This window comes from Bos mutus, chromosome 4 (assembly GCF_027580195.1).
Source record: "Bos mutus isolate GX-2022 chromosome 4, NWIPB_WYAK_1.1, whole genome shotgun sequence".
NCBI lineage: Eukaryota > Metazoa > Chordata > Mammalia > Artiodactyla > Bovidae > Bos > Bos mutus.
The window spans coordinates 105512927-105535792 of NC_091620.1; the positions used below are offsets into that span (position 1 = coordinate 105512927).

The following is a 22866-nucleotide window of genomic DNA, read 5'->3' on the forward strand; positions in this document are numbered from 1 at the left end:
CAAAGGCTCTGAAACCACAGAAAAGAAAGGTGACCACCAGAATCAGCTATTAAAAATGAAAAGTGCCCCCCTCTAAAAAAATGCTTGAAAATGTTTAGGATGACGTGGGCTCTACATCATGCTCCGAATAAAAATCTGTGAGGAAACTAAAGCACTGCCCAATGTTATACACAGTTTTGTATGGGATGTGTATCAGGTAGGATACATTTTAGGTATTTTTAGGTAGGCTATGTTTTAAGTATTTTCTATAGAAAATCATATTTTTCTATGATTGATGTTGGTCTGTTTGTGCCAGATGAAAATAACAATAGATGTCCCCAAACAGGTGCATTATTAGTGTTTGAAGGCTTATTAGAAATTAAAGAGTGACTTCTGGGGAAGTCAAGGATTCCAACGTCTACTTTTTTTTCTTCTGGACACTTTTCATTAAGGGACATGGCCTATGTTTTTATATAGTAATTGCAAAGACTCTGCAATAAATAAATACAGACATAAATTTGCCTTAATTTTGGACACATGACTTCAAAGGTGTCTGCTATCTAGCTTCAGATTTCTCTAAATGCTTTGTGAATAACTTCCAAGTGCAGCACATTACACTCTATACTAAATGATTACCTGTATTTGTGATATAATTGTGTTTAATCACCCGTATTTCCCGCCTTCACCTTTGCCATCATGTGTCTCTGCCCCCTCAACTCCCCACCCTTTCTCTTTTCATTTCCTTCCTTCAGCTTTTCTTTTCAGGATGATGCTAAGCCAGAATGCATACGATATGTTTTTCATGATCAATAATAAAATGCAAACATGAAAATATCTATACAGCAAAAATAGAAGTCTTTGGATCTCAAAAGAATCATTTTAAGCACTTAAATGTATACAGAAAAATACAGTGATTATAAAACATAAATTATTTCTGTCACTTTAAATTCCATTCCATCAGGGTCCAAATATAGATCTTCATTTTTTCCAGCTGTGAAATCAGTATCTATATCCTTATGTTCTACCTCGTTACATGTTATTTCAAATTTCTATTTCTAGGAATCAAATAAACCTACCTCGCCAAAAGAAATTAAACCACTTTTTTCTGTAAATTATGTCTTTAGATTAGTTCCTAGAAACATGTCTTCATAGTTCTTGTAATTGCTCCTTGCAAAAATTGAGCCTAATAGATCTCCCAACACTCTAAAAGAGTCATCTGTATTTTTAAAAAAAAAATAATTACACATGCATAATAAATGCAATGTATCAATATACATTGATACTCTATATGTACCTTTAACCAGCAAATCTGAGCATTTTTTATGATGCTTCATTATTTGTTATCTCTCATGTGCCAACTCCGAATGTCATTTGATTATTTGAGAAGTGAAATCTAAATATTTTATGTATTTCAGAATACAAATTTTGTATATTACATTTCTCACTGTTCCTTCATATGCTTACTTCATTACAGCATTATACTTTAAGAAGAATTATAAAGCACAACTTATAAAATGAAATTTTATAGTATCAAAGGCATGTATAACTCAGAAATAGTACATTGAAGTCAAGAACACAGGCTCTGGAGTCAGGCACACCTGGGTTAAAACTAGTGCAAATGATGCACTCACTACCTGTGTGATTCTGTGCAAATGGATTAAACTCTTTAAGCCTCAACATCTTCACCTGTAAAATGGGCATAATAGTGCCCATTTCTTAAAATTTTCATAAGAATTGAATGAGATACTGTTTATAAAGAATTTAGTAATCACCAAGTAAACACTAAATTAATGTTAGACATTGTTATTATTATGTGGGTGAGCATAGAAAAAAAGATTGAAAGTTTACACAAAAATGTTAACAATGGCTATTCTGGGTGACAAGATTATGGAATTTTTTTCCTTGGAGTTTATGCTTACTTTCTAAACGCTCTATGATGAATATGCTTTATGTGTTCCACCAAGCCTGTTAGATATCAAGGATAGGCTAGTAACAGCACTAAATCACTTAAAAGCAATAAAGATTTATGTTATAACCTGCTTCCTTTTGAAATTCCCTAAAGATACTCCTTTCACTTTTCACTTTCCTGCATTGGAGAAGGAAATGGCAACCCACTCCAGTGTTCTTGCCTGGAGAATCCCAGGGACGGGGGAGCCTTGTGGGCTGCCATCTATGGGGTCGCACAGAGTCGGACACAACTGAAGTGACTTAGCAGCAGCAAAGATACTCCATGTCTTATCACTTGGCAGTGTTTGCAAGCTGTGCATGTGTGCTCAGTCATGTCCAACTCCCTGCAACCCTATGGACTGTAGCCCGCCAGGCTCCTCTGTCCATGGGATTTTCCAGGCAAGAATACTGCAGTGGGTTGCCATTTCCTTCTCCAGGCGATCTTCCCAACCCAGGGATCAAACTCACATCTCCTGCATCTCCTGCATGGGCAGATGGATTCTTTACCACTTGAGGCAGTGGTTACGATATACAATTTAGTTGTTAGAAACAATAAGCTGTGGATACACAGAAGGGCTGCACCATTTTGCTAGAAATGGAGTCAGGCTAAGGATGGAGCGAGGATGAATGAAAATGACTGAGCCCTCTTACTTCCTGTATAAATACTTACTGTCATGTATTTCTCTTCCTGCACACACTTCTAGCACTTGCCACTCAGGTGGTTATTTGTGATGCTCTGGCTCCATTGAGAAGCAATGAACCCTAAAGGAATCCTTCCCAAGGGACTTTATAATGATATGCTACCATCTTCTCTGGAACTACCAGTATACACTGCCTTTGTCTGTCTCCAGGGAGATGTCCCATATGGTAGGGATGACAAGACAGAGCCCTGTGACCAGCGGTGCCCTTGTGACCTTCACGTCCTTACTCTCCTACATTTAAGTATTCAGATTAAATTCTTTGCAGAGGGCATGTTGGAGGAGGTCATCGAGAGGACATGACTGCCTGTTGACAGGAGAGCTGGAGCCAGGCAATCTGGCAATGGTAGGTTCCTCCCTCCTCCCTTGTCCTTGGACTGTACCTTCTGTTCAGTGCTCCCACAGCCTTGAGAGAGCAATGTATTGGTGAGGCCCCTGGGACTGAATACGTGACTGAACCCAGTTAAGGGCTCTATACCAACTTTAAGGATTCTGCCTGGTGGATGCGGAGGTCTACGCTGTCTTGCAATCGCCAAGACAAGCTCCCTATGTAAGTTCCCTTGCTTATTAAAACTACCACTGCCAGTCTGGAGTGGCTGATTTCTTTGATCTGTCCTTGCCCTCTGTGTTAGAGGATCAGTTTGAAAACAGAGGCTAATATAATTCACATTATTGGCCAGATGATTTCTAGCCTAACAGAAAAATATAACTTTAATTAGCGTATAAGATAGCAAAAGAAAGAGATCATCTCCCATTTAAGAAGTTTTTAATGTGAAAAACAGTTAACACATTTGAAAACCTTTACGTTCTCCTATAAGAACAAGATCTTAAGGTTCACTTGAAGCATTTCTGTTTTGGAAGATTTCCAAACTGATATTTTAAAGTGAACTCTCTATTATTCAAATATACGTGCATGTGTGTTCAAATTTGGAATAGCCTGAAGCTGATAAAGGATGATTCATAAATATTTTAAAAAGTTAGCTGTATGTACATTTGGCATTAGGTCTTGGGGTCATTTTTTTGAGCTTTACTTTTCTCACTTTGTATGAAGCGATTTAACAACAGTAGTGAATAAATTTTTTTCAGTATATTATAAAAATTCAATTTCAACTTATAATCTTTTGAAAGTGAAATTATATTTAATAGTCTCTTTTCAAAATATTTTTTCTTATGAAGGTATTCTTACCATATGGATGAAAAATGATAGAAGATAAAATATCATAAGCTGCCTAAAACTATAGTATGTCTTTTGGTACTTTGACTTTCTTAATATTACATCATCATTTTTAAGTCAAACTTTCCCCCTCACTAAAGGCTCAGGTTGATGGAGATAAATTGCTGAACTGTTCAAATAGTTTCATAACATTCTAACTTGTCAAATAGGAATAATGTCACATAAGAGCATGTTAAGCAGGGTGATTAGCCATTATAAGAGTCTGAAAATCTGTTTTTCTTTACAGTCAAAGAATTATAATTACAAATAAATATGTGCATTTTTTAATATGTGCATTTTAAGAAAAATATTTTGAAACATTTCAGGTCAATAAATTAATAGGCATCCAAGTTATGTTCAACAAAGCTAACAAGAATATATTTCATGTTTCATCTCTATGGTGGAGTGGGAAAAAGAGAGACAGAAAGATTTCCCCAAAAGTTGGAAATTTGGTAGAGATTTCAAAGAACCATAAGTAAAGAAAACAAAAGGAAAAATAGAGACAGGGAGTCAGTAAACTCTGAGACTAGCCCTCAGGTAAGGTAAAGTACCCTGTCACTTATTATTTCAAACACTTTTGTATGTTGGATCAATGCTAATTGGCTTATTTATTTAAAAATGTTCCCCTATCCTTTGGGCTTCTCTGGTAGTGCAGAGGGTAAAGCATCTGCCTACAATGCAGGAGACCTGCGTTCGATCCCTGGGTTGGGAAGATCCCCTGGAGAAGGAAATGGCAAGCCACTCCAGTGTTTTTCCCTGGAGAATTCTATGGACAGAGGAGCCTGATGGGCTACAGTCCATGAGGCTGCCAAGAGTCGAATGTGACTGAGTGACTAACATTTTCACTTTCTATCTTTAGTGGCCCTTTGAATTTCACAGCTCTTTAGGTTTCCTTTTTTTTTTTTTCCTATGTGAAAGCCAACATAAATATCTCATACCACAGTGTCTAAGGTCAGAATCAGAATCTACATTTTGAGCCATTTTCCTCAAATCAGATACAGATGTTTGTTCTACAAATATTCTATCAGGCATTCATTTATGGATGAACATTATTTAAGGAGGAAAAAAACTGAGGAAATCAGTATTGTAATCACTTTTCATAAGTTGCCAACTATTCTGTAAACATTTGGCTATCCTATAAATGAGCATGCCATTTGTGGCAGGAGAAAGAAGCAAGGTGGACCATTTTTACTGGTTGAAACATCATCATCAAACCAGTATCCGTGGGTTTTCTGCTTTATTGCTACAATCCATTCAGATACCTCAAATGTTGGAGAAATGAGGCAGTTTTTGAAAGACTAAACAGGCAGTCAGGCTTGGCTTTAATAAATCACAATTTGCTCCTCTTGTCAACATGCACTATTCTATTATGATAGCTGACATTCAACAAATATTTTCCAAGCACTTACTATGTGCTGGGCACCAGCAATACAGCTTCCTACTGTGTGCTAGGCTCTTCACCATGTGTTAGATTTCATCATCACTATCCCCATGGAGGACGCTTGGGGAAACTGAGACTCAAAGCGGTTAAGTAACTTGCTCAAATTCTCACAGCATGTAAAGAGTAAAACCAAGACCCTAAATCAGGATGTTTGATGTTAGAACCCGAGTGCTTCACTTGCAATACAGTCTCCATGTATCTTACTTGGGGCTTTAATTAGCACTGCTATGCCTAGATTTTGTACACAGACTCCTTAAAATTAGAATTTGGGCCAGGGTGTCTAATCAGATAAATATTCCTTTGACCTTGGACAGCTACTGAAGTTCTCTGTGCCTCAGTTTCTTCATCGGTCAAATGAGGAAATTAACAGTACCTAATCCACTGGGCAGCCCTGAGAATTAAGTGAGTTAACATGTATGAAGCATTAGGCAAATGTCACACTTATAGTGAGCTCTATTGTTAAATCTTGTGAACTCTTTATTATCTAGAATTGTGTTCTTAGAGATTTTCATTTCTATGTGGATATTTAGTTTTTGTCTTGCCTTTAATTCTCTATTTCTGATGTTGGGGGATGGTAAGACAAAACAGAAGCAGCTGTTCAGCTGTTAATGTTAAAAGAAGAAAGCTCCACAGAAAGGCAATGAGAAAACATAATGATATCAAGAGATACCAAAAGAGAGAAAAAAAAAGGAAAAATATTCCGTGTCAGAAGGGGAGTGTCTAAGAGCTACCCTAGAATTACACACACATATTCGTGCACATCTTTATAATTGTCTCTATAGAAATCAGGACTCAGGGAGCTGGTGGTATAAATTAGCCCGTTAAATCCAAGACAATAAATATGAGGGGCTGGGTAAAATGAGCAGAGGAGAGTAATACAATCACACCCTCAGAGGCCTCCCCTGCCCTGATTCCCAGGGTTCTGCTCCCTGCCACCTGCTCCTGTCCCTGAGGTGGCCTGTTAGGGCTGTGGCTAGCTGGGCCTCTGACCTCCCAGGACCACATCTAAACACCTTGTGCAGTCACCCTCCCCACCTCTGACTCCACCCCTTGCTGCGCACTGGCTCTTTGAAGGCTTTAATCAGGCACCAATGGTGAAGTTTGTTATTCCTGCCAATGATGGTGTTCAAAACCATGGGACATCCTCTGAATCCTAAACATGGTCAGCCCTCCAAACGATTTTTATGGACTCTTTTGTAGCAGTGAGTGGGAAGGAAGAAAAGCATATCAATTTTATATCTGCCGATTGCACAGTGCTGGTTATGAATGATTAGCCATTGCAAAGCCAGTGGAGAAGGTGCTCAGAGTCTCTAAAAGCAGTGGAAATTAACCATTAAATATGACCTCTTAGGACTTCCCTGGTGGCTTAGATGGTAAAGCGTCTGCCTACAATGCAGGAGACCCGGGTTCCATTCCTGGGTGGGGAAGATCCCCTGGAGAAGGCAATGGCACCCCACTCCAGTACTCTCGCCTGGAAAATCCCATAGACAGAGGAGCCTGGTGGGCTACAGTCCATGGGGTTGCAAAGAATCGGACACGACTGAGCAACTTCTCCTTAGGACAGGGCTACTTTTCACTTCACTCTACACTTATTTTTTCAGTTTTCATTTGTGTGATAAGCTTTGACTTTGTTTTTATGAAAACTTTTGATCTTTCCCTTTAAGATTCTTAAATATAGGGGCCTTTCCTTTCCAGGTGTATTTGTGTATCCCCGACACATATATGCCCTTGGTAAGGGCAGATAGAAAGATAATGACACTCTAATACACATAGTTGAGCAAATTTTTGAAATCTTGGTCAGGTCACTTCCTCACTGACGACACTATATTTCTTTTCTCACTTTCAGGGCCAGGCTATATAATCTTTTAAAGAATTTAAGTATAGTTGATATACAATGTTGTGTTAGTTTCTGGTGTATAGCAAAGTGATTCAGTTTTATATATAATTGAATATATATATAACTTTTCATATATATAGAGAGAGTAGAATTTCTTCTACTATGCAATAGGACCTTATTGTTTATCTACTTTAAATATACTAGTGTGTATCTATGAATCCAAGTTCCTAATTTATCCCTCCCCCAAGTTATAAAATTTGATGGTTCTATGATTTGATAAGAATTATTCTCAAGGTTCACAGAGGTGCTAATCACCTCTACTCAGTTTTTTGTTTTAAAAACAAATTGCCATGTCTTTGTTAAATTGAAAAATACTATATAGTCAATCATTTAGGTTACTAATTTACAAAATACAAAAGCAGAGGGAAGTAAAATTCTCACCTGCCATGGTACTCTACTTTTTATTAAAATCTGTGTTATAAGCTTGATCACAGGCTGAGGCAGTAAAACCAAACGGTTCCAAAGTACTGTGGTTTAAAGATAATGGAGGTGTATTCATCTCACACTAAATCCAGAGAGCACATTATATGCAGAGAGCACTCCAGGCTGAGAGCCATAGGTAGCTCTGTTCAAGGTGCTCACTCAGAGACTCGGGTTCTCTGCACCCTGTTGCTTTGATCAGAACAGGTCTTCGTCCGCGAGTGGAAGCTGAGTCATGGGTGAGAGGCATATGCCTTGCAGGAAGTGAGAAAGGGACCTACAAATCCACTGTCCTGTGGCTCAGATGTTGAAACAGCACCAGTCACCGCTACACACACTTCACTGGCAAGAATTGAGTCATGTGACCTCATTGAGCTAAAAGAGCAGCTGGGAAATGTAGTCTTTAAAGTCTCTGGAGCCCATCCACAAGTCTGTTGTATAGAGAAGGGAGACTGGAGTTAGGGGGACAATCAGCTGTCTCTGTCACACCCTCTTAACTACTAATTCTAGACTTTGGTAAATTTCTACTATGGGATATTTTTAAATATGCAAAAATAGAATCAAATAACTATTTTGGAAGAAATAATAATACCAAGGGTAAAATGTAGGCCTACAGGAGGTGTGTTGTTGTTGTTCAGTCGCTAAGTCGTGTCTGACTCTTCATGACCCCATGGACTACAGCAAACCAGGCTCCTCTGTCCTCCACTATCTCCCAGAATTTGCTCAAACTCATGTCCACTGAGTCAGCGATGCCATCCAACCATCTCATCCTCTGCCGCCTCCTTCTCCTTTTGCCTTTGATCTTTCCCAGGGTTGCATATCGTATACTGGAGGTATATAAACAGACAATCTTATATACTCTCAAGGGTATGTGTATTCTGTATCTGCTGTCGGATATCTGGCAATTACTCCAACACAGTTTCCTTAATAGTGGAAGTAAAAGTCAGTTATTAAACAGCTTTGCTGTTTGGTTGTCAAACACGCACATAGTTTGTAAAGAAAAATTCTGTATTTCAGATTAGGGCTGTATCTTTCAACAGCACATGAATCCAGATGAGTACGGGGATTTGGAAGTGGCTCCTTGACGCTCCTCTATTTGTCTTCACAGTCACTTTGTGTATTTGTGACCTCTTATCTAGGCTGACAGGGGCTTTCCTCATGGCTCAGCAGTGAAGAATCCACTCGACAATGCTGGAGATGTGGGTTCGATCCCTGGGTCGGAAAGATTCTCTGGAGAAGGAAACAGCAGCCCACTCTAGGACTTGCCTGAACGGAGAGAATCTCATGAATGGAGAGAATCTCCCGAACAGAGAGGAGCCTGGTGGGCTACAGTCCATGAGGTTGCAAACAATCAGACATGACTGAGCAACTAAAGAACCCAAGCCCAAGTAATCCTTAGAGAAAATATGACTCCTTCTATACTCTCTCAATCAGTAAGTAGTTATTTTTCCCCTTTTGACACCCTTTCCCAGAATCTGGTTCCTTTAGCAAAGCAGAATGCCAAGTATTTGGGTTCATTTCAGATCCACTCTGGATGAGGTGATGCTGAGTGAAGAATTGCAGATGGAGTGCATGTCAAAACTCAATCCACTCAAACTGCCACTCTGACGTCTTCTTAGTATAACTCTTGTTCATGATTTTCTTTTAAAAAAGTTTCCCTCTCTTTCTCTGTGTTAGGCCCTATTCAAGATTTAGAGACTTCCCAGGTGGGAAGACTTACGAGGTGGCTCAGTGGTAAAGAATCCAGCAGGAGATGAGTGTTTGATCCCTGGTCCAGGATGATCCCCTGGAGAAGGAAATGGAAACCCACTCCAGTATTTTTGCCCAGGAAATGCCATGGAGAGCGGAGCCTGATGGGCTACAGTCCATGGGGTTGCAAGAGAGTCAGACTTGACTTAGCAACTAAACAACAACAACAAGGTCTAGAAATAGGTGAGGGAGGGGTTGAGCGTGACCTCGGGAGGCATACCCCGCTTATCCCAGGTCAGATGAGGTCTGGACTAGCTTTCTTTTTACTTCCTACAGGGAGTTGTCCTTTATCCTCAGTTTCAGAATCTAACGTCCCGTCCATCTCCAGCAGGCACCACCTGTTTCTGTGTGCTTTTCTGCAGCACACTGACGAGGCCCAGCAAGTTTAAATTTTACCAGTCCCCAGTGCAGATCTGTGGAAGAGGCGGGGCCTCCCCTTCTTGTTGGGGCGATAGTTCTACTGTCCTCAGCCAAGGTTGATGGTTCACGGCCCCCGCTTCACCTTCATCTTGCTCCTCATAACCATTCCTCTTCTAACTTCTCATAGAGGTGAAGGGCTCCTCTTTGGCCTCACTGAGAGTTTATTAACTCGGTCTTGGATGTTGGTGTCAGAGTCCTGAGGCAGGTATCTTCCCTATCAGCTCCCTCAGGGGTAAGAAGCTTCTAAGTAACAGACTGCACTTCAGCCTTTACCTAGTATTAATAACACAGATTCTAATTAGTTTACTATCATACCAGGGCTGTCTCCTAGCAGTCAGGTCTGCCTACTTGAGGTCTTGGCACTTTTCCCAGGTGACCAACTATTTGTTATACAGTCCTATAGCAACAGGCATCCTCTAAGCCTCCTGGAGCTTTATTTTAATTTATTATAGTTATGTACGGGAATGAAATTATTATTTTGTTCTCTTGCATTAACAGAGTTTAAAGGAAAGTTGGTGCAACTTTTAAAAAATTTAAAGGAAACTAGCTTCTTAATAGCAATGCTTTAATGAACTAAGAACTATACTTATGAGTTTGTCTCTTTCTGGATGAAGAGTTACTATGGATTTTTGGACTTTGAGACTATTTTTGGATGATGAAGGCTAGACTTAGATTGTTTGATAATCCATACATTGGAAGATGGTCTAAAATATTTCAGTCCTTTAAAAATGTATTGAGATTTGTTTTGTGGCCCAGAATATTGTCTACCTTTTTTTTTTTTAGTTTATTTATTTGCCACTGGGTCTTAGTTATCATGAAATTAAAAGACGCTTGCTCCTTGGAAGAAAATTTATGACCAACCTAGACAGTATATCAAAAAGCAGAGATACTACTTTGCCAACAAAGGTCTGTCTAGTCAAGGCGGACTAGTGGTCATGTGTGGATGTGAGAGTTGGACTATAAAGAAAGCTGAGCGCCGAAGAATTGATGCTTTTGAACTGTGGTGTTGGAGAAGACTCTTGAGAGTCCCTTGGACTGCAAGGAGATCCAACCAGTCCATTCTGAAGGAGATCAGCCCTGGGATTTCTTTGGAGGGAATGATGCTAAAGTTGAAGCTCCAGTACTTTGGCCACCTCATGTGAAGAGTTGACTCATTTGAAAAGAGCCCAGTGCTGGGAAAGATTGAAGGTGGGAGGAGAAGGGGATGACAGAGGATGAGATGGTTGGATGGCATCACTGACTCAATGGACATGAGTTTGAGTAAACTCCAGGAGTTGGTGATGGACAGGGAGGCCTGGTGTGCTGCAGTCCATGGCGTTGTAAAGAGTCGGACATGACTGAGCGACTGAACTGAACTGGGTCTTAGTTGTAGCGTACGGGATCTGGTTCCCTGACCAGGGATTGAACCAGGGCCCCCTGCATTGAGAGTGTGGAGTCTTAGCCACTGGACCACCAAGGAAATCCCGCATATGATCTACCTTTGTGAATTCTACCTGCACTTGAAAATATTGCATCTTTTGCCATTGTTGGTTGGTGGGTAGTATAATTGCCCATTAGTATAAGTTGGGTGTTAGTATGGTCCATGCCTTCTACAGCTTGTTTCTTGATTAAGGGTAAGAGTAATGACTTACAGGCTCTTGACGTATCATAGCTAACACCAGAAGTCTCAAGAAATTAAGATAAAAACTTGTAAAATAAACCCAAAGAAGACAAGGAAATAATAATAAAATAAGGTAGCAAATAATGAAGTAAACAACAAGCCTCTGATACTGAAAAATCACCAAAAGAAAAAGTTTGTCGAATATTGATAAATACCTAACAATGCTAATCAAGAAGACAGAATGCATAAATAAAAGAATATCAGTACTGAAAAAAGTGAATTTCATGAAGATGTTAAGATATTATCCACAATTTTATGCACATAAATATGAGAATGTAGATGCTATGGATAAATTTCTAGAAAATACCACAAAAATCTACACTAGAAATAGATACCTAAATAGTCCTATAGTCAAATATTCACAATTTCTATAATGTAGACTGATGATAAAGAAACTAAATCATTAATAAAAATCCTTCCCTCCAAAAAAATTCCAGGCTCTGATAGATGTGCAAACATGTTATATTTTTTTTTGAAAAGTAAGTGAGAAATAGCACCAATCTTTCACTAACTTTTCCAGTGAAGTGCAATTACAAGAGGAAGAATGCATGTGGGGTATCGGGCAGTCACCGGGGTGGCGGGAACAGGTATTTGCCAGTGATCTTCGCCCAGCACTTAAATCCCATTCATATTGTTTAAAACAAAAAGAACTCACAACACATGAGTATTTTAAGAGATAGAGACTTTATCCCATTATGAAAATGACAGAATATCAGAGGTTTCCTTCCTTACCTGGGATTTCGAATGCAGAGGAAGATATGAGCATTAGAGATGACTCACGGTGGTGGAGTCAGCAAGGGCTCAGTCACTGCACTGGGACCCAGGGGTATAACCTTGGATGTGCTGTCTGCTTTCCAGTCTTGCTTGAATCCTGCTTGTTATCTGAGCCAAAGTCTCTAACTTTCTGTCAAATCTGTGAGCTATGTAACAGTGTTGTATTCCTTTTCTCTTCAGTTTATCCACAGTCCAGAGGTACAATCACCAGGCATCTCCTAAGCACCCTGAGGAGATACTGCTGAGAAAGCATCAGGGCTACCCACAGTCCACTCATGAAGCATTCCAGTACCTTCTAAAAACCCTCATCAGTGTTCATTTCTGCCATTCCCAGAGTTGGGTTCTGGCCTTTAGAGAAGATTTATTCTTTTCCTATTTAAAGACTCCACTGCTTCTGTCACCTTGAATTTTTTTGCTGGCCTCTTGGTCACACTTCTATTCTTACATGGGATGACTGTCAAAGTCTTAGGTTACTTAATTCGTGGCTGATGATAGATAGTACAGTCTTCAGGACACACGTTTTTAGCATCCCAAATGGCAATACAGAGAGAATCAGAGATCTGAGCCTCACAGTGGCATGCATGCCAAGTCAATTCAGTTGTGTCTGACTCTTTATGACCCCATGGACTGTAGTCCACCAGGCTCCTCTGTCCATGGGATTCTCCAGGCAAGAATATTGGAGTAGCGTGCCACTTTTTTCTCCAGGGGATCTTCCCAACCCAGGGATCAAACCCCTGTCTCCTGCATTATAGGTGTATTTTTTACCACTGAGCCACAGGGGAAGCCCCCAAAGGCTGGCTTGTTGCAGAGGAATAGAGCATCTCTATTTCTGTTTCTCAACTTTGACCAGTCATATGAGCAAAAGTTCAGTTGCTAGAGTTGCTATCCATTGCTGTCTATTCATGCCCAATTTAGCATTGGCAAGGACATTAGCAGTGGTTTGATATGCATCCATACTATAAAAGGTATTGCAATTCATACAAACCTTAAAAGTTAACTGCCATCTACTTCTTCACATCCAAGAATTTTAATTTATGAGTAAGGTAACAAATATAATTGTCTGGCTGGATCAACCGAGCTCATTCTTTGGTTTTCTCTACTTGAGGCTACTGTGTTATAATACCACTTCCAGATTTTTAAGTTGGCATCGATGTGAAATATTATTAGGGTTGAGAAAATTCCATATATAACACAAATGCTCAGAATGGCTACTCTCAGGCCTCTTCCCACCTGTTACTGAAGGATCCAGAGGCTCTCAATATTCTGAACTCAAATGTTCCCTGGCTCTGAGCTCATCCCCTATTGGGAAAGAATTGTGTTCCTTATATATCACAAAGTTGCAACAGCATCAATGCTTATCAAGATCAGTTCCAACACGCCTCCTTCAAGAGGCTACATGATCAGCCTCCTCCAAAGTCCTTCTGAGAACATCAGAAGTTTCAAATAGTTTCTATCCCCTTCTTCCTGTAGAAAGGTTGTTGAGGCTTAGAATTACATTGACTCACTCTCTTAAGACTGGAAAGTTCTACCAGACATGATATTTCTCTTCTCATTAGTCTCTGAATTCATGAGAATCTGACAATAAACTCCAGTAAAACCACAGATCCCAGCCAGTCAGTCTATGACTCTCTGAATTTAAAGTACAATTAGCTGGTTAAGCTTTTGTGTGTGCCTGGGTGCTAAGTCGCTTCAGTTATGTCTGACTCTGAGACTCTGTGGACCGTCGCCCACCAGGCTCCTTTGTCCATGGGATTTTCCAGGCAAGAATACTAGAGTGGGTTACCACTCCCTGCTCCAGGGGATCTTCCTGACCCAGGGATTGAACCTGCGTCTCTTACGTCTCCTGCGTTGGCAGGCGGGTTCTTTACCACTAGCACCACGTGGGAATCCCTGTTGGGGTAACAGTACCTACCAAATCCTCATTTCTCCAGAGTCCATGCATACTACAATGATTAACTCTACCCAAAAGATTACAAGACGTGATTTTCCTATCTTTAAGAATTTAAAAATATGATCTCTTAAATCATCTATCTCAGGATGATTTTTCTAAAATATATTTCCTATTGTGTTGCCGTTATAAATTCATATACCTTTTCTCCTAGATTGCAGGGTTATCTTTAATAATTCCCTGCCTTCTTTGGGCCCCAAAGAACTGCCAAAGACAAAACGAACTAAACTAATGTCTGAAGGTCCTACACAGCGTCACCATCTCTACCTACCTCCTATGTGACTAGGAGCACTGGTATCCAGAATGGGCTCTGAGATTATGCTAGCAGCAAAAAGAGACTAACACTGAATAGCATCTGTGTCAGCCTGGTTTACCAGAAAGAAGGAAAAAAACAGAGCCTGAGAAAAAGGCTTATTGGAGAGTATGATCCAGGGGGCTAGAGTGAGAGTCAATGCTCACAAAGCAGGAAAAACTAGAAAAAATGATGCATTCAGAGCAGCCAGAAAAGAGTCTAAACCAGCAGATACCTTGATTTTGGTCTTGTGGAATCCAGAATGGAGAAACTCATGAAGCCAAACCAGACTTGTGACCTACAGATCAAGACCAAAATTTGTGTTAAGTCACTAGAAACCTATATGCAGGTCAGGAAGTAACAGTTAGAACTGGACATGGAACAACAGACTGGTTCCAAATAGGAAAAGGAGTACATCAAGGCTGTATACTGTCACCCTGCTTATTTAACTTCTATGCAGAGTACATCATGAGAAACGCTGGGCTGAAAGAAACACAAGCTGGAATCAAGATTGCCAGGAGAAATATCAATAACCTCAGATATGCAGATGACACCACCCTTATGGCAGAAAGTGAAGAGGAACTAAAAAGCCTCTTGATGAAAGTGAGAGGAGGGTGAAAAAGTTGGCTTAAAGCTCAACATTCAGAAAACAAAGATCATGGCATCTGGTCCCATCACTTCATGGCAAATAGATGGGGAAACAGTGTCAGACTCTATTTTTGGGGGCTCCAAAATCACTGCAGATGGTGATTGCAGCCATGAAATTAAAAGACGCTTACTCCTTGGAAGGAAAGTTATGACCAACCAAGATAGTATACTGAACAGCAGAGATATTACTTTGCCAACAAAGGTCTGTCTAGTCAAGGCTATGGTTTTTCCAGTGGTCATGTATGGATGTGAGAGTTGGACTGTGAAGAAAGCTGAGTGCCAAAGAATTGATGCTTTTGAACTGTGGTATTGGAGGAGACTCTTGAGAGTCCTTTGGACTGCAAGGAGATCCAACCAATCCATCCTAAAGGAGATCAGTCCTGGGTGTTCATTGGAAGGACTGATGTTGAAGCTGAAACTCCAATACTTTGGCCACCTCATGTGAAGAGTTGACTCATTGGAAAAGACCCTGATGCTGGGACGAATTGGGGGCAGGAGGAGAAAGGGACGATAGATGATGAGATGGCTGGATGGCATCACTGACTCGATGGCCATGAGTTTGAGTGAACTCCAGGAGTTGGTGATGGACAGGGAGGCCTGGCGTGCTGTGATTCATGGGGTCACCAAGAGTGGGACACGACTGAGTGACTGAACTGAACTGAACTGAAGTCACTAGACGGCTTCCCTGGTGGCTCAGATGGTAAAGAATCTGCCTAAAATGCAGGAGACCAAGGTTGGTTCCCTGGATTGGGAAGATCCCCTGCAGAAGGAATTGGCTACCCACTCTGGTATTCTTGCCTGGAGAACACCATGGACAGAGGAGCCTGGTGTGGAGTTGCAAAGAGTTGGCCACGGTTGAGCAACTCTCAGTCAAATAACACTTTCATTTTTTTAAGTCATTAAGCTTGTGGCAATTTGTTTCAACAGCAATAGAAAATGAATACAGTCTGCTACCTAAAATGCAACTCAGGACTATATGCCTAGGGAAAGAAAGAACCCTTTATCCACTGACTCTCATCTCGTAATAGTGAATTATGAGTTATCCATGCATGAAGGGCCAGCAGTTTCCCACCACCTGCCTGCAGCACAGCATCAGTAAAAAGTTCCTGGGCAGGAACTGGTTAGGTGCGACGGGCAGGCTCAAGTCAAGGTGCTGCCAGGCTGCACACATAAAGTGGCCAGAATCAAAGTTGGACTCATGCTTACACCATAAAAATGAAGACCAAAGGGGAGGAAGAGGAACAGCTTTCTTTTTCTGGGCCCCCAATTTATATTATATCCAGCTGTGATTCTAATGTATACAAAGGTACTATATGGGCTTCCCTGTTGGCTCAGATGGTAAAGAGTCTGTCCTGCAATACAGGAGACCGAGATACAATCCCTGGGTCAGGAAGATCTCCTGGAGAAGGGCATGGAAGCCCACTCCAGTATTCTTGCCTGGAGAATACCATGGACAGAGGAGCCTGGTGGGCTACAGTCCATGGAGCTGCACACGAGTGAGTGACTGACACTTTCACTTTTCACTATATGTGCAAGCAGAAGTCCCACTTAGGTGGCATAGGGGGCATCATGAAGGCAAGGGTTCAAGGTGCTTGAAGGGTCATGGTTATGGTCTGAATGCTTGTGTCCCTCCAAAATGCACACGTTGAAATCCTAACCCCCAACATGATGGTATTAGCAGGTGGGGCATTAGGCAATGATTAGGTCATGAGGGTGCAGGTCTTCCTGAGTGGGATTAGTGTCCTTTAAAAGACCCCTCTGGAAACTCTCTCACTTCTTCCATCACAAGAGTAGGTGGCGAGAAGAAAGTGTGCATGAACCGGGAGGCCAGCTCACACCAGCACCACACTGTCCACCCCTTGTCCTTGACTTTTCGGCCTCCAGAGCTGTGAAAGATAAATCTTTATTGTTGAAACCGCCAGTCTACAGTATTTTTGTTACAGTGGCCTGAACAGACTGTGATAGTCATCAAGACAGACACCAGAGTCCTTAAAGCGGATAGTGGGATGCAGCTGAGCAGAAGCCCGAGCCGCACAGCGACACCGTTTAGGCCCAGCATGGCCTAGAGGGCAGGGGTAGCGATGTGAGCGGAGTGTCCTCAGTGAGAGGAGCCGCTGCGGTCTGGCAGGCATTTTCCATCAGCATCCATATCTTTTTTTGATGTGTTATAAGGTCAGACAGATTTTCCTGGGCCTTCTGAGGCATTTTTGTTTCTTGTTCTTCTTTTCCGAACCCCAGGATGCCACTTTGAATCTGAAGAGAAAGGTTCTTATTTCCCTCCTCTGCTTTGGCACAACTGTGCACATTGATGTGCAGACTGCGTGCTGGTCCTGAGCGCTGGGAGCCTCCAGTCCACAGGGGCATCGCCTCTCCTGTGTGGTGGTGGCCGGTTCTTCATTGCTTCCCCTTTGCAGCCTGCCCTCGTCTAGAGACTCAATGACTCCAAGCCTCCAAGTATGGTGGTCCCCCTTTGTCTCTTTCTGTGCTATCCTGGGTCCACCACTTGGTGCCCAGGAAATCTCAGGCAAATCACCTGACCTTTCCTTGCTTCTGTTTCTTCATCTATAACATGATAATCAAAACACAATTTGTAGATGCTGTGGTTTGGCTTAAATGGGTTGAGAGAAGTAAACTGTTGGAAACAGTGCCAGACCTAGAGTAAGTGTTTGCTATTAATATAATGACAACAACAATAACAGTAATGCTATTGTTATTATTACTATTACTATTAGATGACAAAAGGTCGGATCAGCCTAAAATATAGGTAATTTATTAAATTATAATACAGCCATTAAATGGAACATCCTATAGTTGTTTAAAAGTGAACAAGACTTATTCGATGTATTAATCTGGAGAAGTTACAGAACAGCTTATATAATATTTGTGTAAAACAAAATGGTAAAGTAATATATACTTGTATTTGTTTGCATATGTGTAAAATTGTGTGAGGGATATATACAAGAAGCTAATAATAGCAGTTTTTCTATCTGGGGCATAAAAATTTGGCAGATGGGTGACAGTGGTGGGAGAGAGATTTTTCACTGTACATTTTTATACTTTTCAGTTTAAGAACTTGCAAACTTATTTAGTTCAGTTCAGTTCAGTCACTCAGTCGTGTCCAACTCTTTGCGACTCCATGAATCGCAGCACGCCAGGCCTCCCTGTCCATCACCAACTCCCGGAGTTCACCCCGACTCACGTCCATTGAGTCAGTGATGCCATCCAGCCATCTCATCCTCTGTCGTCCCCTTCTCTTGCCCCCAGTCCCTCCCAGCATCAGAGTCTTTTCCAATGAGTCAACTCTTCACATGAGGTGGCCAAAGTACTGGAGTTTCAGCTTTAGCATCATTCCTTCCAAAGAAATCCCAGGGCTGATCTCCTTCAGAATGGACTGGTTGGATCTCCTTGCAGTCCAAGGGACTCTCAAGAGTCTTCTCCAACACCACAGTTCAAAACCATCAATTCTTCAGTGCTCTGCTTTCTTCACAGTCCAACTCTCACATCCATACATGTCCACTGGAAAAACCATAGCCTTGACTAGATGGACCTTTGTTGGCTAAGTAATGTCTCTGCTTTTGAACATGCTATCTAGTTTGGTCATAACTTTTCTTCCAAGGAGTAAGCGTCTTTTAATTTCATGGCTGCAATCACCATCTGCTGTGATTATGGAGCCCCCAAAAATAAAGTCTGACACTGTTTCCCCATCTGTTTCCCATGAAGTGATGGGACCAAATGCCATGATCTTCGTTTTCTGAATGTTGAGTTTTAAGCCAACTTTTTCACTTTCCTCTTTCACCTTCATCAAGAGGCTTTTTAGTTCCTCTTCACTTTCTGCCATAAGGGTGGTGTCATCTGCATATCTGAGGTTATTAATATTTCTCCTGGCAATCTTGACTCCAGCTTGTGCTTCTTCCAGCCCAGCGTTTCTCATGATGTACTCTGCATATAAGTTAAATAAGCTGGTGACAATATACAGCCTTGATGTACTCCTTTCCCAATTTGAAACAAGTCCGTTGTTCCATGTCCAGTTCTAATTGTTGCTTCTTGACCTGCATACAGATTTCTCAGGAGGCAGGTAAGGTGGTCTGACATTCCCTTCTCTTGTAGAATTTTCCAGTTTGTTGTGATCCACACAGTCAAAGGCTTTGCCATAGTCAATAAAGCAGAAATAGATGTTTTTTCTGGAACTCTCTTGCTTTTTCGATGATCCAGCAGGTGTTGGCAATTTGGTCTCTGTTTCCTCTGTCTTTTCTAAAACCAGCTTGAACATCTGGAAGTTCACAGTTCACGTATTGCTGAAGCCTGGCTTGGAGAATTTTGAGCATTACTTTACTAGTGTGTGAGATGAGTGCAATTGTGCAGTAGTTTGAGCATTCTTTGGCATTGCCTTTCTTTGGGATTGGAATGAAAACTGACCTTTTCCAGTCCTGTGGCCACTGCTGAGTTTTCCAAATTTGCTGGCATATTGAGTGTAGCACTTTCACAGCATCATCTTTCAGGATTTGAAAGAGCTCAACTGGAATTCCATCACCTCCACTAGCTTTGTTCGTAGTGATGCTTTCTAAGGCCCACTTGACTTCACATTCCAGGATGTCTGGCTCTAGGTCAGTGATCACACCATTGTGATTATCTTGGTCTTGAAGATCTTTTTTGTACAGTTCTTCTGTGTATTCTTGCCACCTCTTCTTAATATCTTCTGCTTCTGTTAGGTCCATACCATTTCTGTCCTTTATTGAGCCCATCTTTGCAAACCTATTATCTATTCACAAATACAAGCAATATCTTTAAAATAAAAATATAAAAGAGAGAACAACCAATCCATTGGAGCTGGGGAACTCTAAATCTATGGATAAGAGTCATGATCCTGAAATCTAGGCTGCATAAATTGCATGATCAGTTTTTTGACTTCTTCAAAAATTTCTGATCAATTCCAATACTGAGAGGGGAATTCTAAGAACTCAAAAGACCTATCTGGTGGCAAGGGCGACACCTGCAGGAGAAGCTGAGAATCTGTCAAATTATTTATTTTTGCCGAGCACAAGAGCACTAACCAGGGGCATGGTTTATTAAGGTGGGTGATGGTGCATTTCTCATCTGAAGTGTTAAAGAAACTTGCATAAGTACCGATGGAAATACTGCAGACAAAGGCATTTTTATATAAGGAATCCAGGAAAGTCACTCCCCACTCACTAGCTGTCATCCAGCAAAGGCATTTAACAGCCTCAGAGGCATGGTTCTTTCAGGTGTAAAATAAGGAAAATGAGGCTCAATTTTCAGAGTTGTATGGATTTGAAATAAGGTATGTAAAGTTCATTGTTCAGCTCCTGGCACGTTCTAAGTGTTTGATAGCTAGTAGCTATTGGTATTGTTAATAGTCACTGTCCACTGGACCAAATCCTTCAGTCAAATACCCAGCTTGCTGCAAATCAGTGCCTTTAGGACCTTCCAAATGAATCCAGTCGCACTAAGTACAAGATTCCTGAGGTTATACTGCAGAGCCACACAGCAGGGTCCTCTGAGCAGTGACGAGAAGCCTAAGCAGGGCCTTTCCCCTGTAGCATGCGGCCTCAGTGTCCTTGCTCCAAGATTCCCCGACCCAGTAACTCCCAGTCAGTGCCTCCTTCCCTCACTCCTGACTTATTCAGAGCAATGTATCTCTCTCACTCTACACTTCTGTCAAATAAAAAAAAAAAATGGACTTCAGGAAGCAGACGATTCAAAGACTATTGCAACAGGGAGAAGGAGATGTTGCAATAGGGAGAACAAGAGCTCCTGACCCTAAGATCTATGAGCATCTCAGTGGTCAGGGAGAAAGATGGCCTATTGTGTGGGGAGGCGTAAACAAGGCCAGAAGGAACAGGAGCTGGGGGAGTAGATGAGCAGGCGGGGTGACCAGTTACACGGGTGACGTCATTAAGGAGGAATTATTCCTCGTTCCAGGCTTCCCAGGTGGTGCTAGTGGTAAAGAGCCCGCCTGCCAATGCAGGAAGACTTAAGAGATGCGGGTTCAATCCCTGGGTGGGAAAGATCTCCTCAAGAAGAGCATGGAAACCCACTCTAATATTCATGCCTGCAGAATCCCATGGACAGAGAAGCTTGATGGGCTACAATCCATGGGGTCACAAAAAGTCAGACACAACTGAAGCAACTTAGCACAAACAATCCACATTCCAATGCTGGCTTAACCCCAGGGGGAGGCGCCAACTTACAGGGCTCCAGGGAAGGAGAGAAGTCTAACTAAAGTTTGGTAGAAGTAAGTTACTGGGCATTTTATTCAGATTTTTTTAGTGGGGACAAATAGTTCAGCAACCTTTTACGACAAAGAATGGATCTGGCTTTATCCTAAGTCAACAAGGTGGGTCTGTGTCTGTGCTCAGTCAAGTCTGACTCTTTGTGACCCCATGGACTGTAGCCCGCCAGGCTCCTCTGACCATGGAATTTTCCAGGCAAGAATCCTGGAGTGTGTTGCCATTTCCTCCTCTACAGGATCTTCCTGACCCAGGGATCCAACCCATGTCTCCTACATCTCCTGCATTGGCAGGCAGATTCTTTACCACTACACCACTTGGGAAGCCCGTTGTAGGAATTAAACCTAACAAAAGTGTTGGAAGTGAGGAAGTGAAAGTCTGGAAGCATGCCTGGAGCAGAGATGGGGAAGCCAAGCCCTGGAACTTTAGAGAAAGTGAAGCCAGGCATGTCCAACCAGTAGAGTGGGCTCAGGAGGAGGCTATGGGAAGCTATTCCCTCTGCATAACTTCCTCCCTGTGGATCCACAGTCAAGCATCTTCTGAACAGCTCAGAGCTGATATTAGACATCAGGGCCAGAGAGCAGAAAGACCAGATGGACAGGGAGCTTTGACCCACAGTTCATCACCATATTTGACCACAGTGACCTTCAGAGGATTGGCTGCCGTTTTGCTTTTGCTTTCCAAATCTTATGCAAGTTCTTTATGGACAACTCTAACCTGGATTGGAAAAAAAGGCACAGTCCAGCACAGCACCCTACCCAACCTCTTTAAATAAATGAGTATATATGCATACTCATTCTTTGTAGAAATGGAACCACATACTGTTTGCCAAGTGTAGTGACTTTCACTTGTCACTTCATAGTCTTTTGAGGTCAATTAGTACATATTACACAGTACTCCAAACCAGTTCTTTTTAGTTTCTGCATACTCTTGAGGAGATTTTTTAAAACCACTGGCGGCATCCCTTAGTGGTCCAGGAAATTGTGTCAGAGCACCATTAGGGCTTCCCAGGTGGCTCAGTGTGAAGAATTAGCCTGCCAATGCAGAAGACACAGGAGATGCGGGTTCGATCCCTCAGCCAGATGGATCCCCTGAGGAAATGGCAACTCACTCCAGTATTCTTGCCTGGAAAATCCCATGGACAGGGGAGCCTGGTCGGGGGCAGAGAGCCAAGAGTCTGAACAACCGAACCACTGAGCATGCATGCAAAGCACCATTAAGAAGCATAGCGTAGAATAGAATAGAGAATATACAAATGCATCTTCTTCTCTAGAGATAATTACTGCTTTGGGAAATGCTTATTTCCATTAAATATGTGTATGTGCTGTGGGCACAACCTGAAATACACAGAATTCTTTGGGTAAGAGTGCTTAAGAAAAACACTGCCTTAGAATTTTGCTTTTCTTTCTTTTCTTCCTTCTTCCACCACCCCTCTATTTTTTGTTTGATTGTTTATTTTGACCAGTAACCTTAGTTTGGAAAAGAATAGGGTGATATCTGGGGCTAAGAGTTTTTGAAATGGAGTGAGGGAG

At 41.6% G+C, this 22866-nt stretch overlaps 1 protein-coding gene across 1 annotated transcript in view; it reads right to left on the reverse strand.

Moving 5' to 3' along the window:
- DYNC1I1 (dynein cytoplasmic 1 intermediate chain 1) overlaps positions 1 to 22866 on the reverse strand; it is a 410283-nt gene that overhangs the window by 387346 nt on the left and 71 nt on the right. The gene's annotated exons all lie outside the window — the stretch shown is intronic.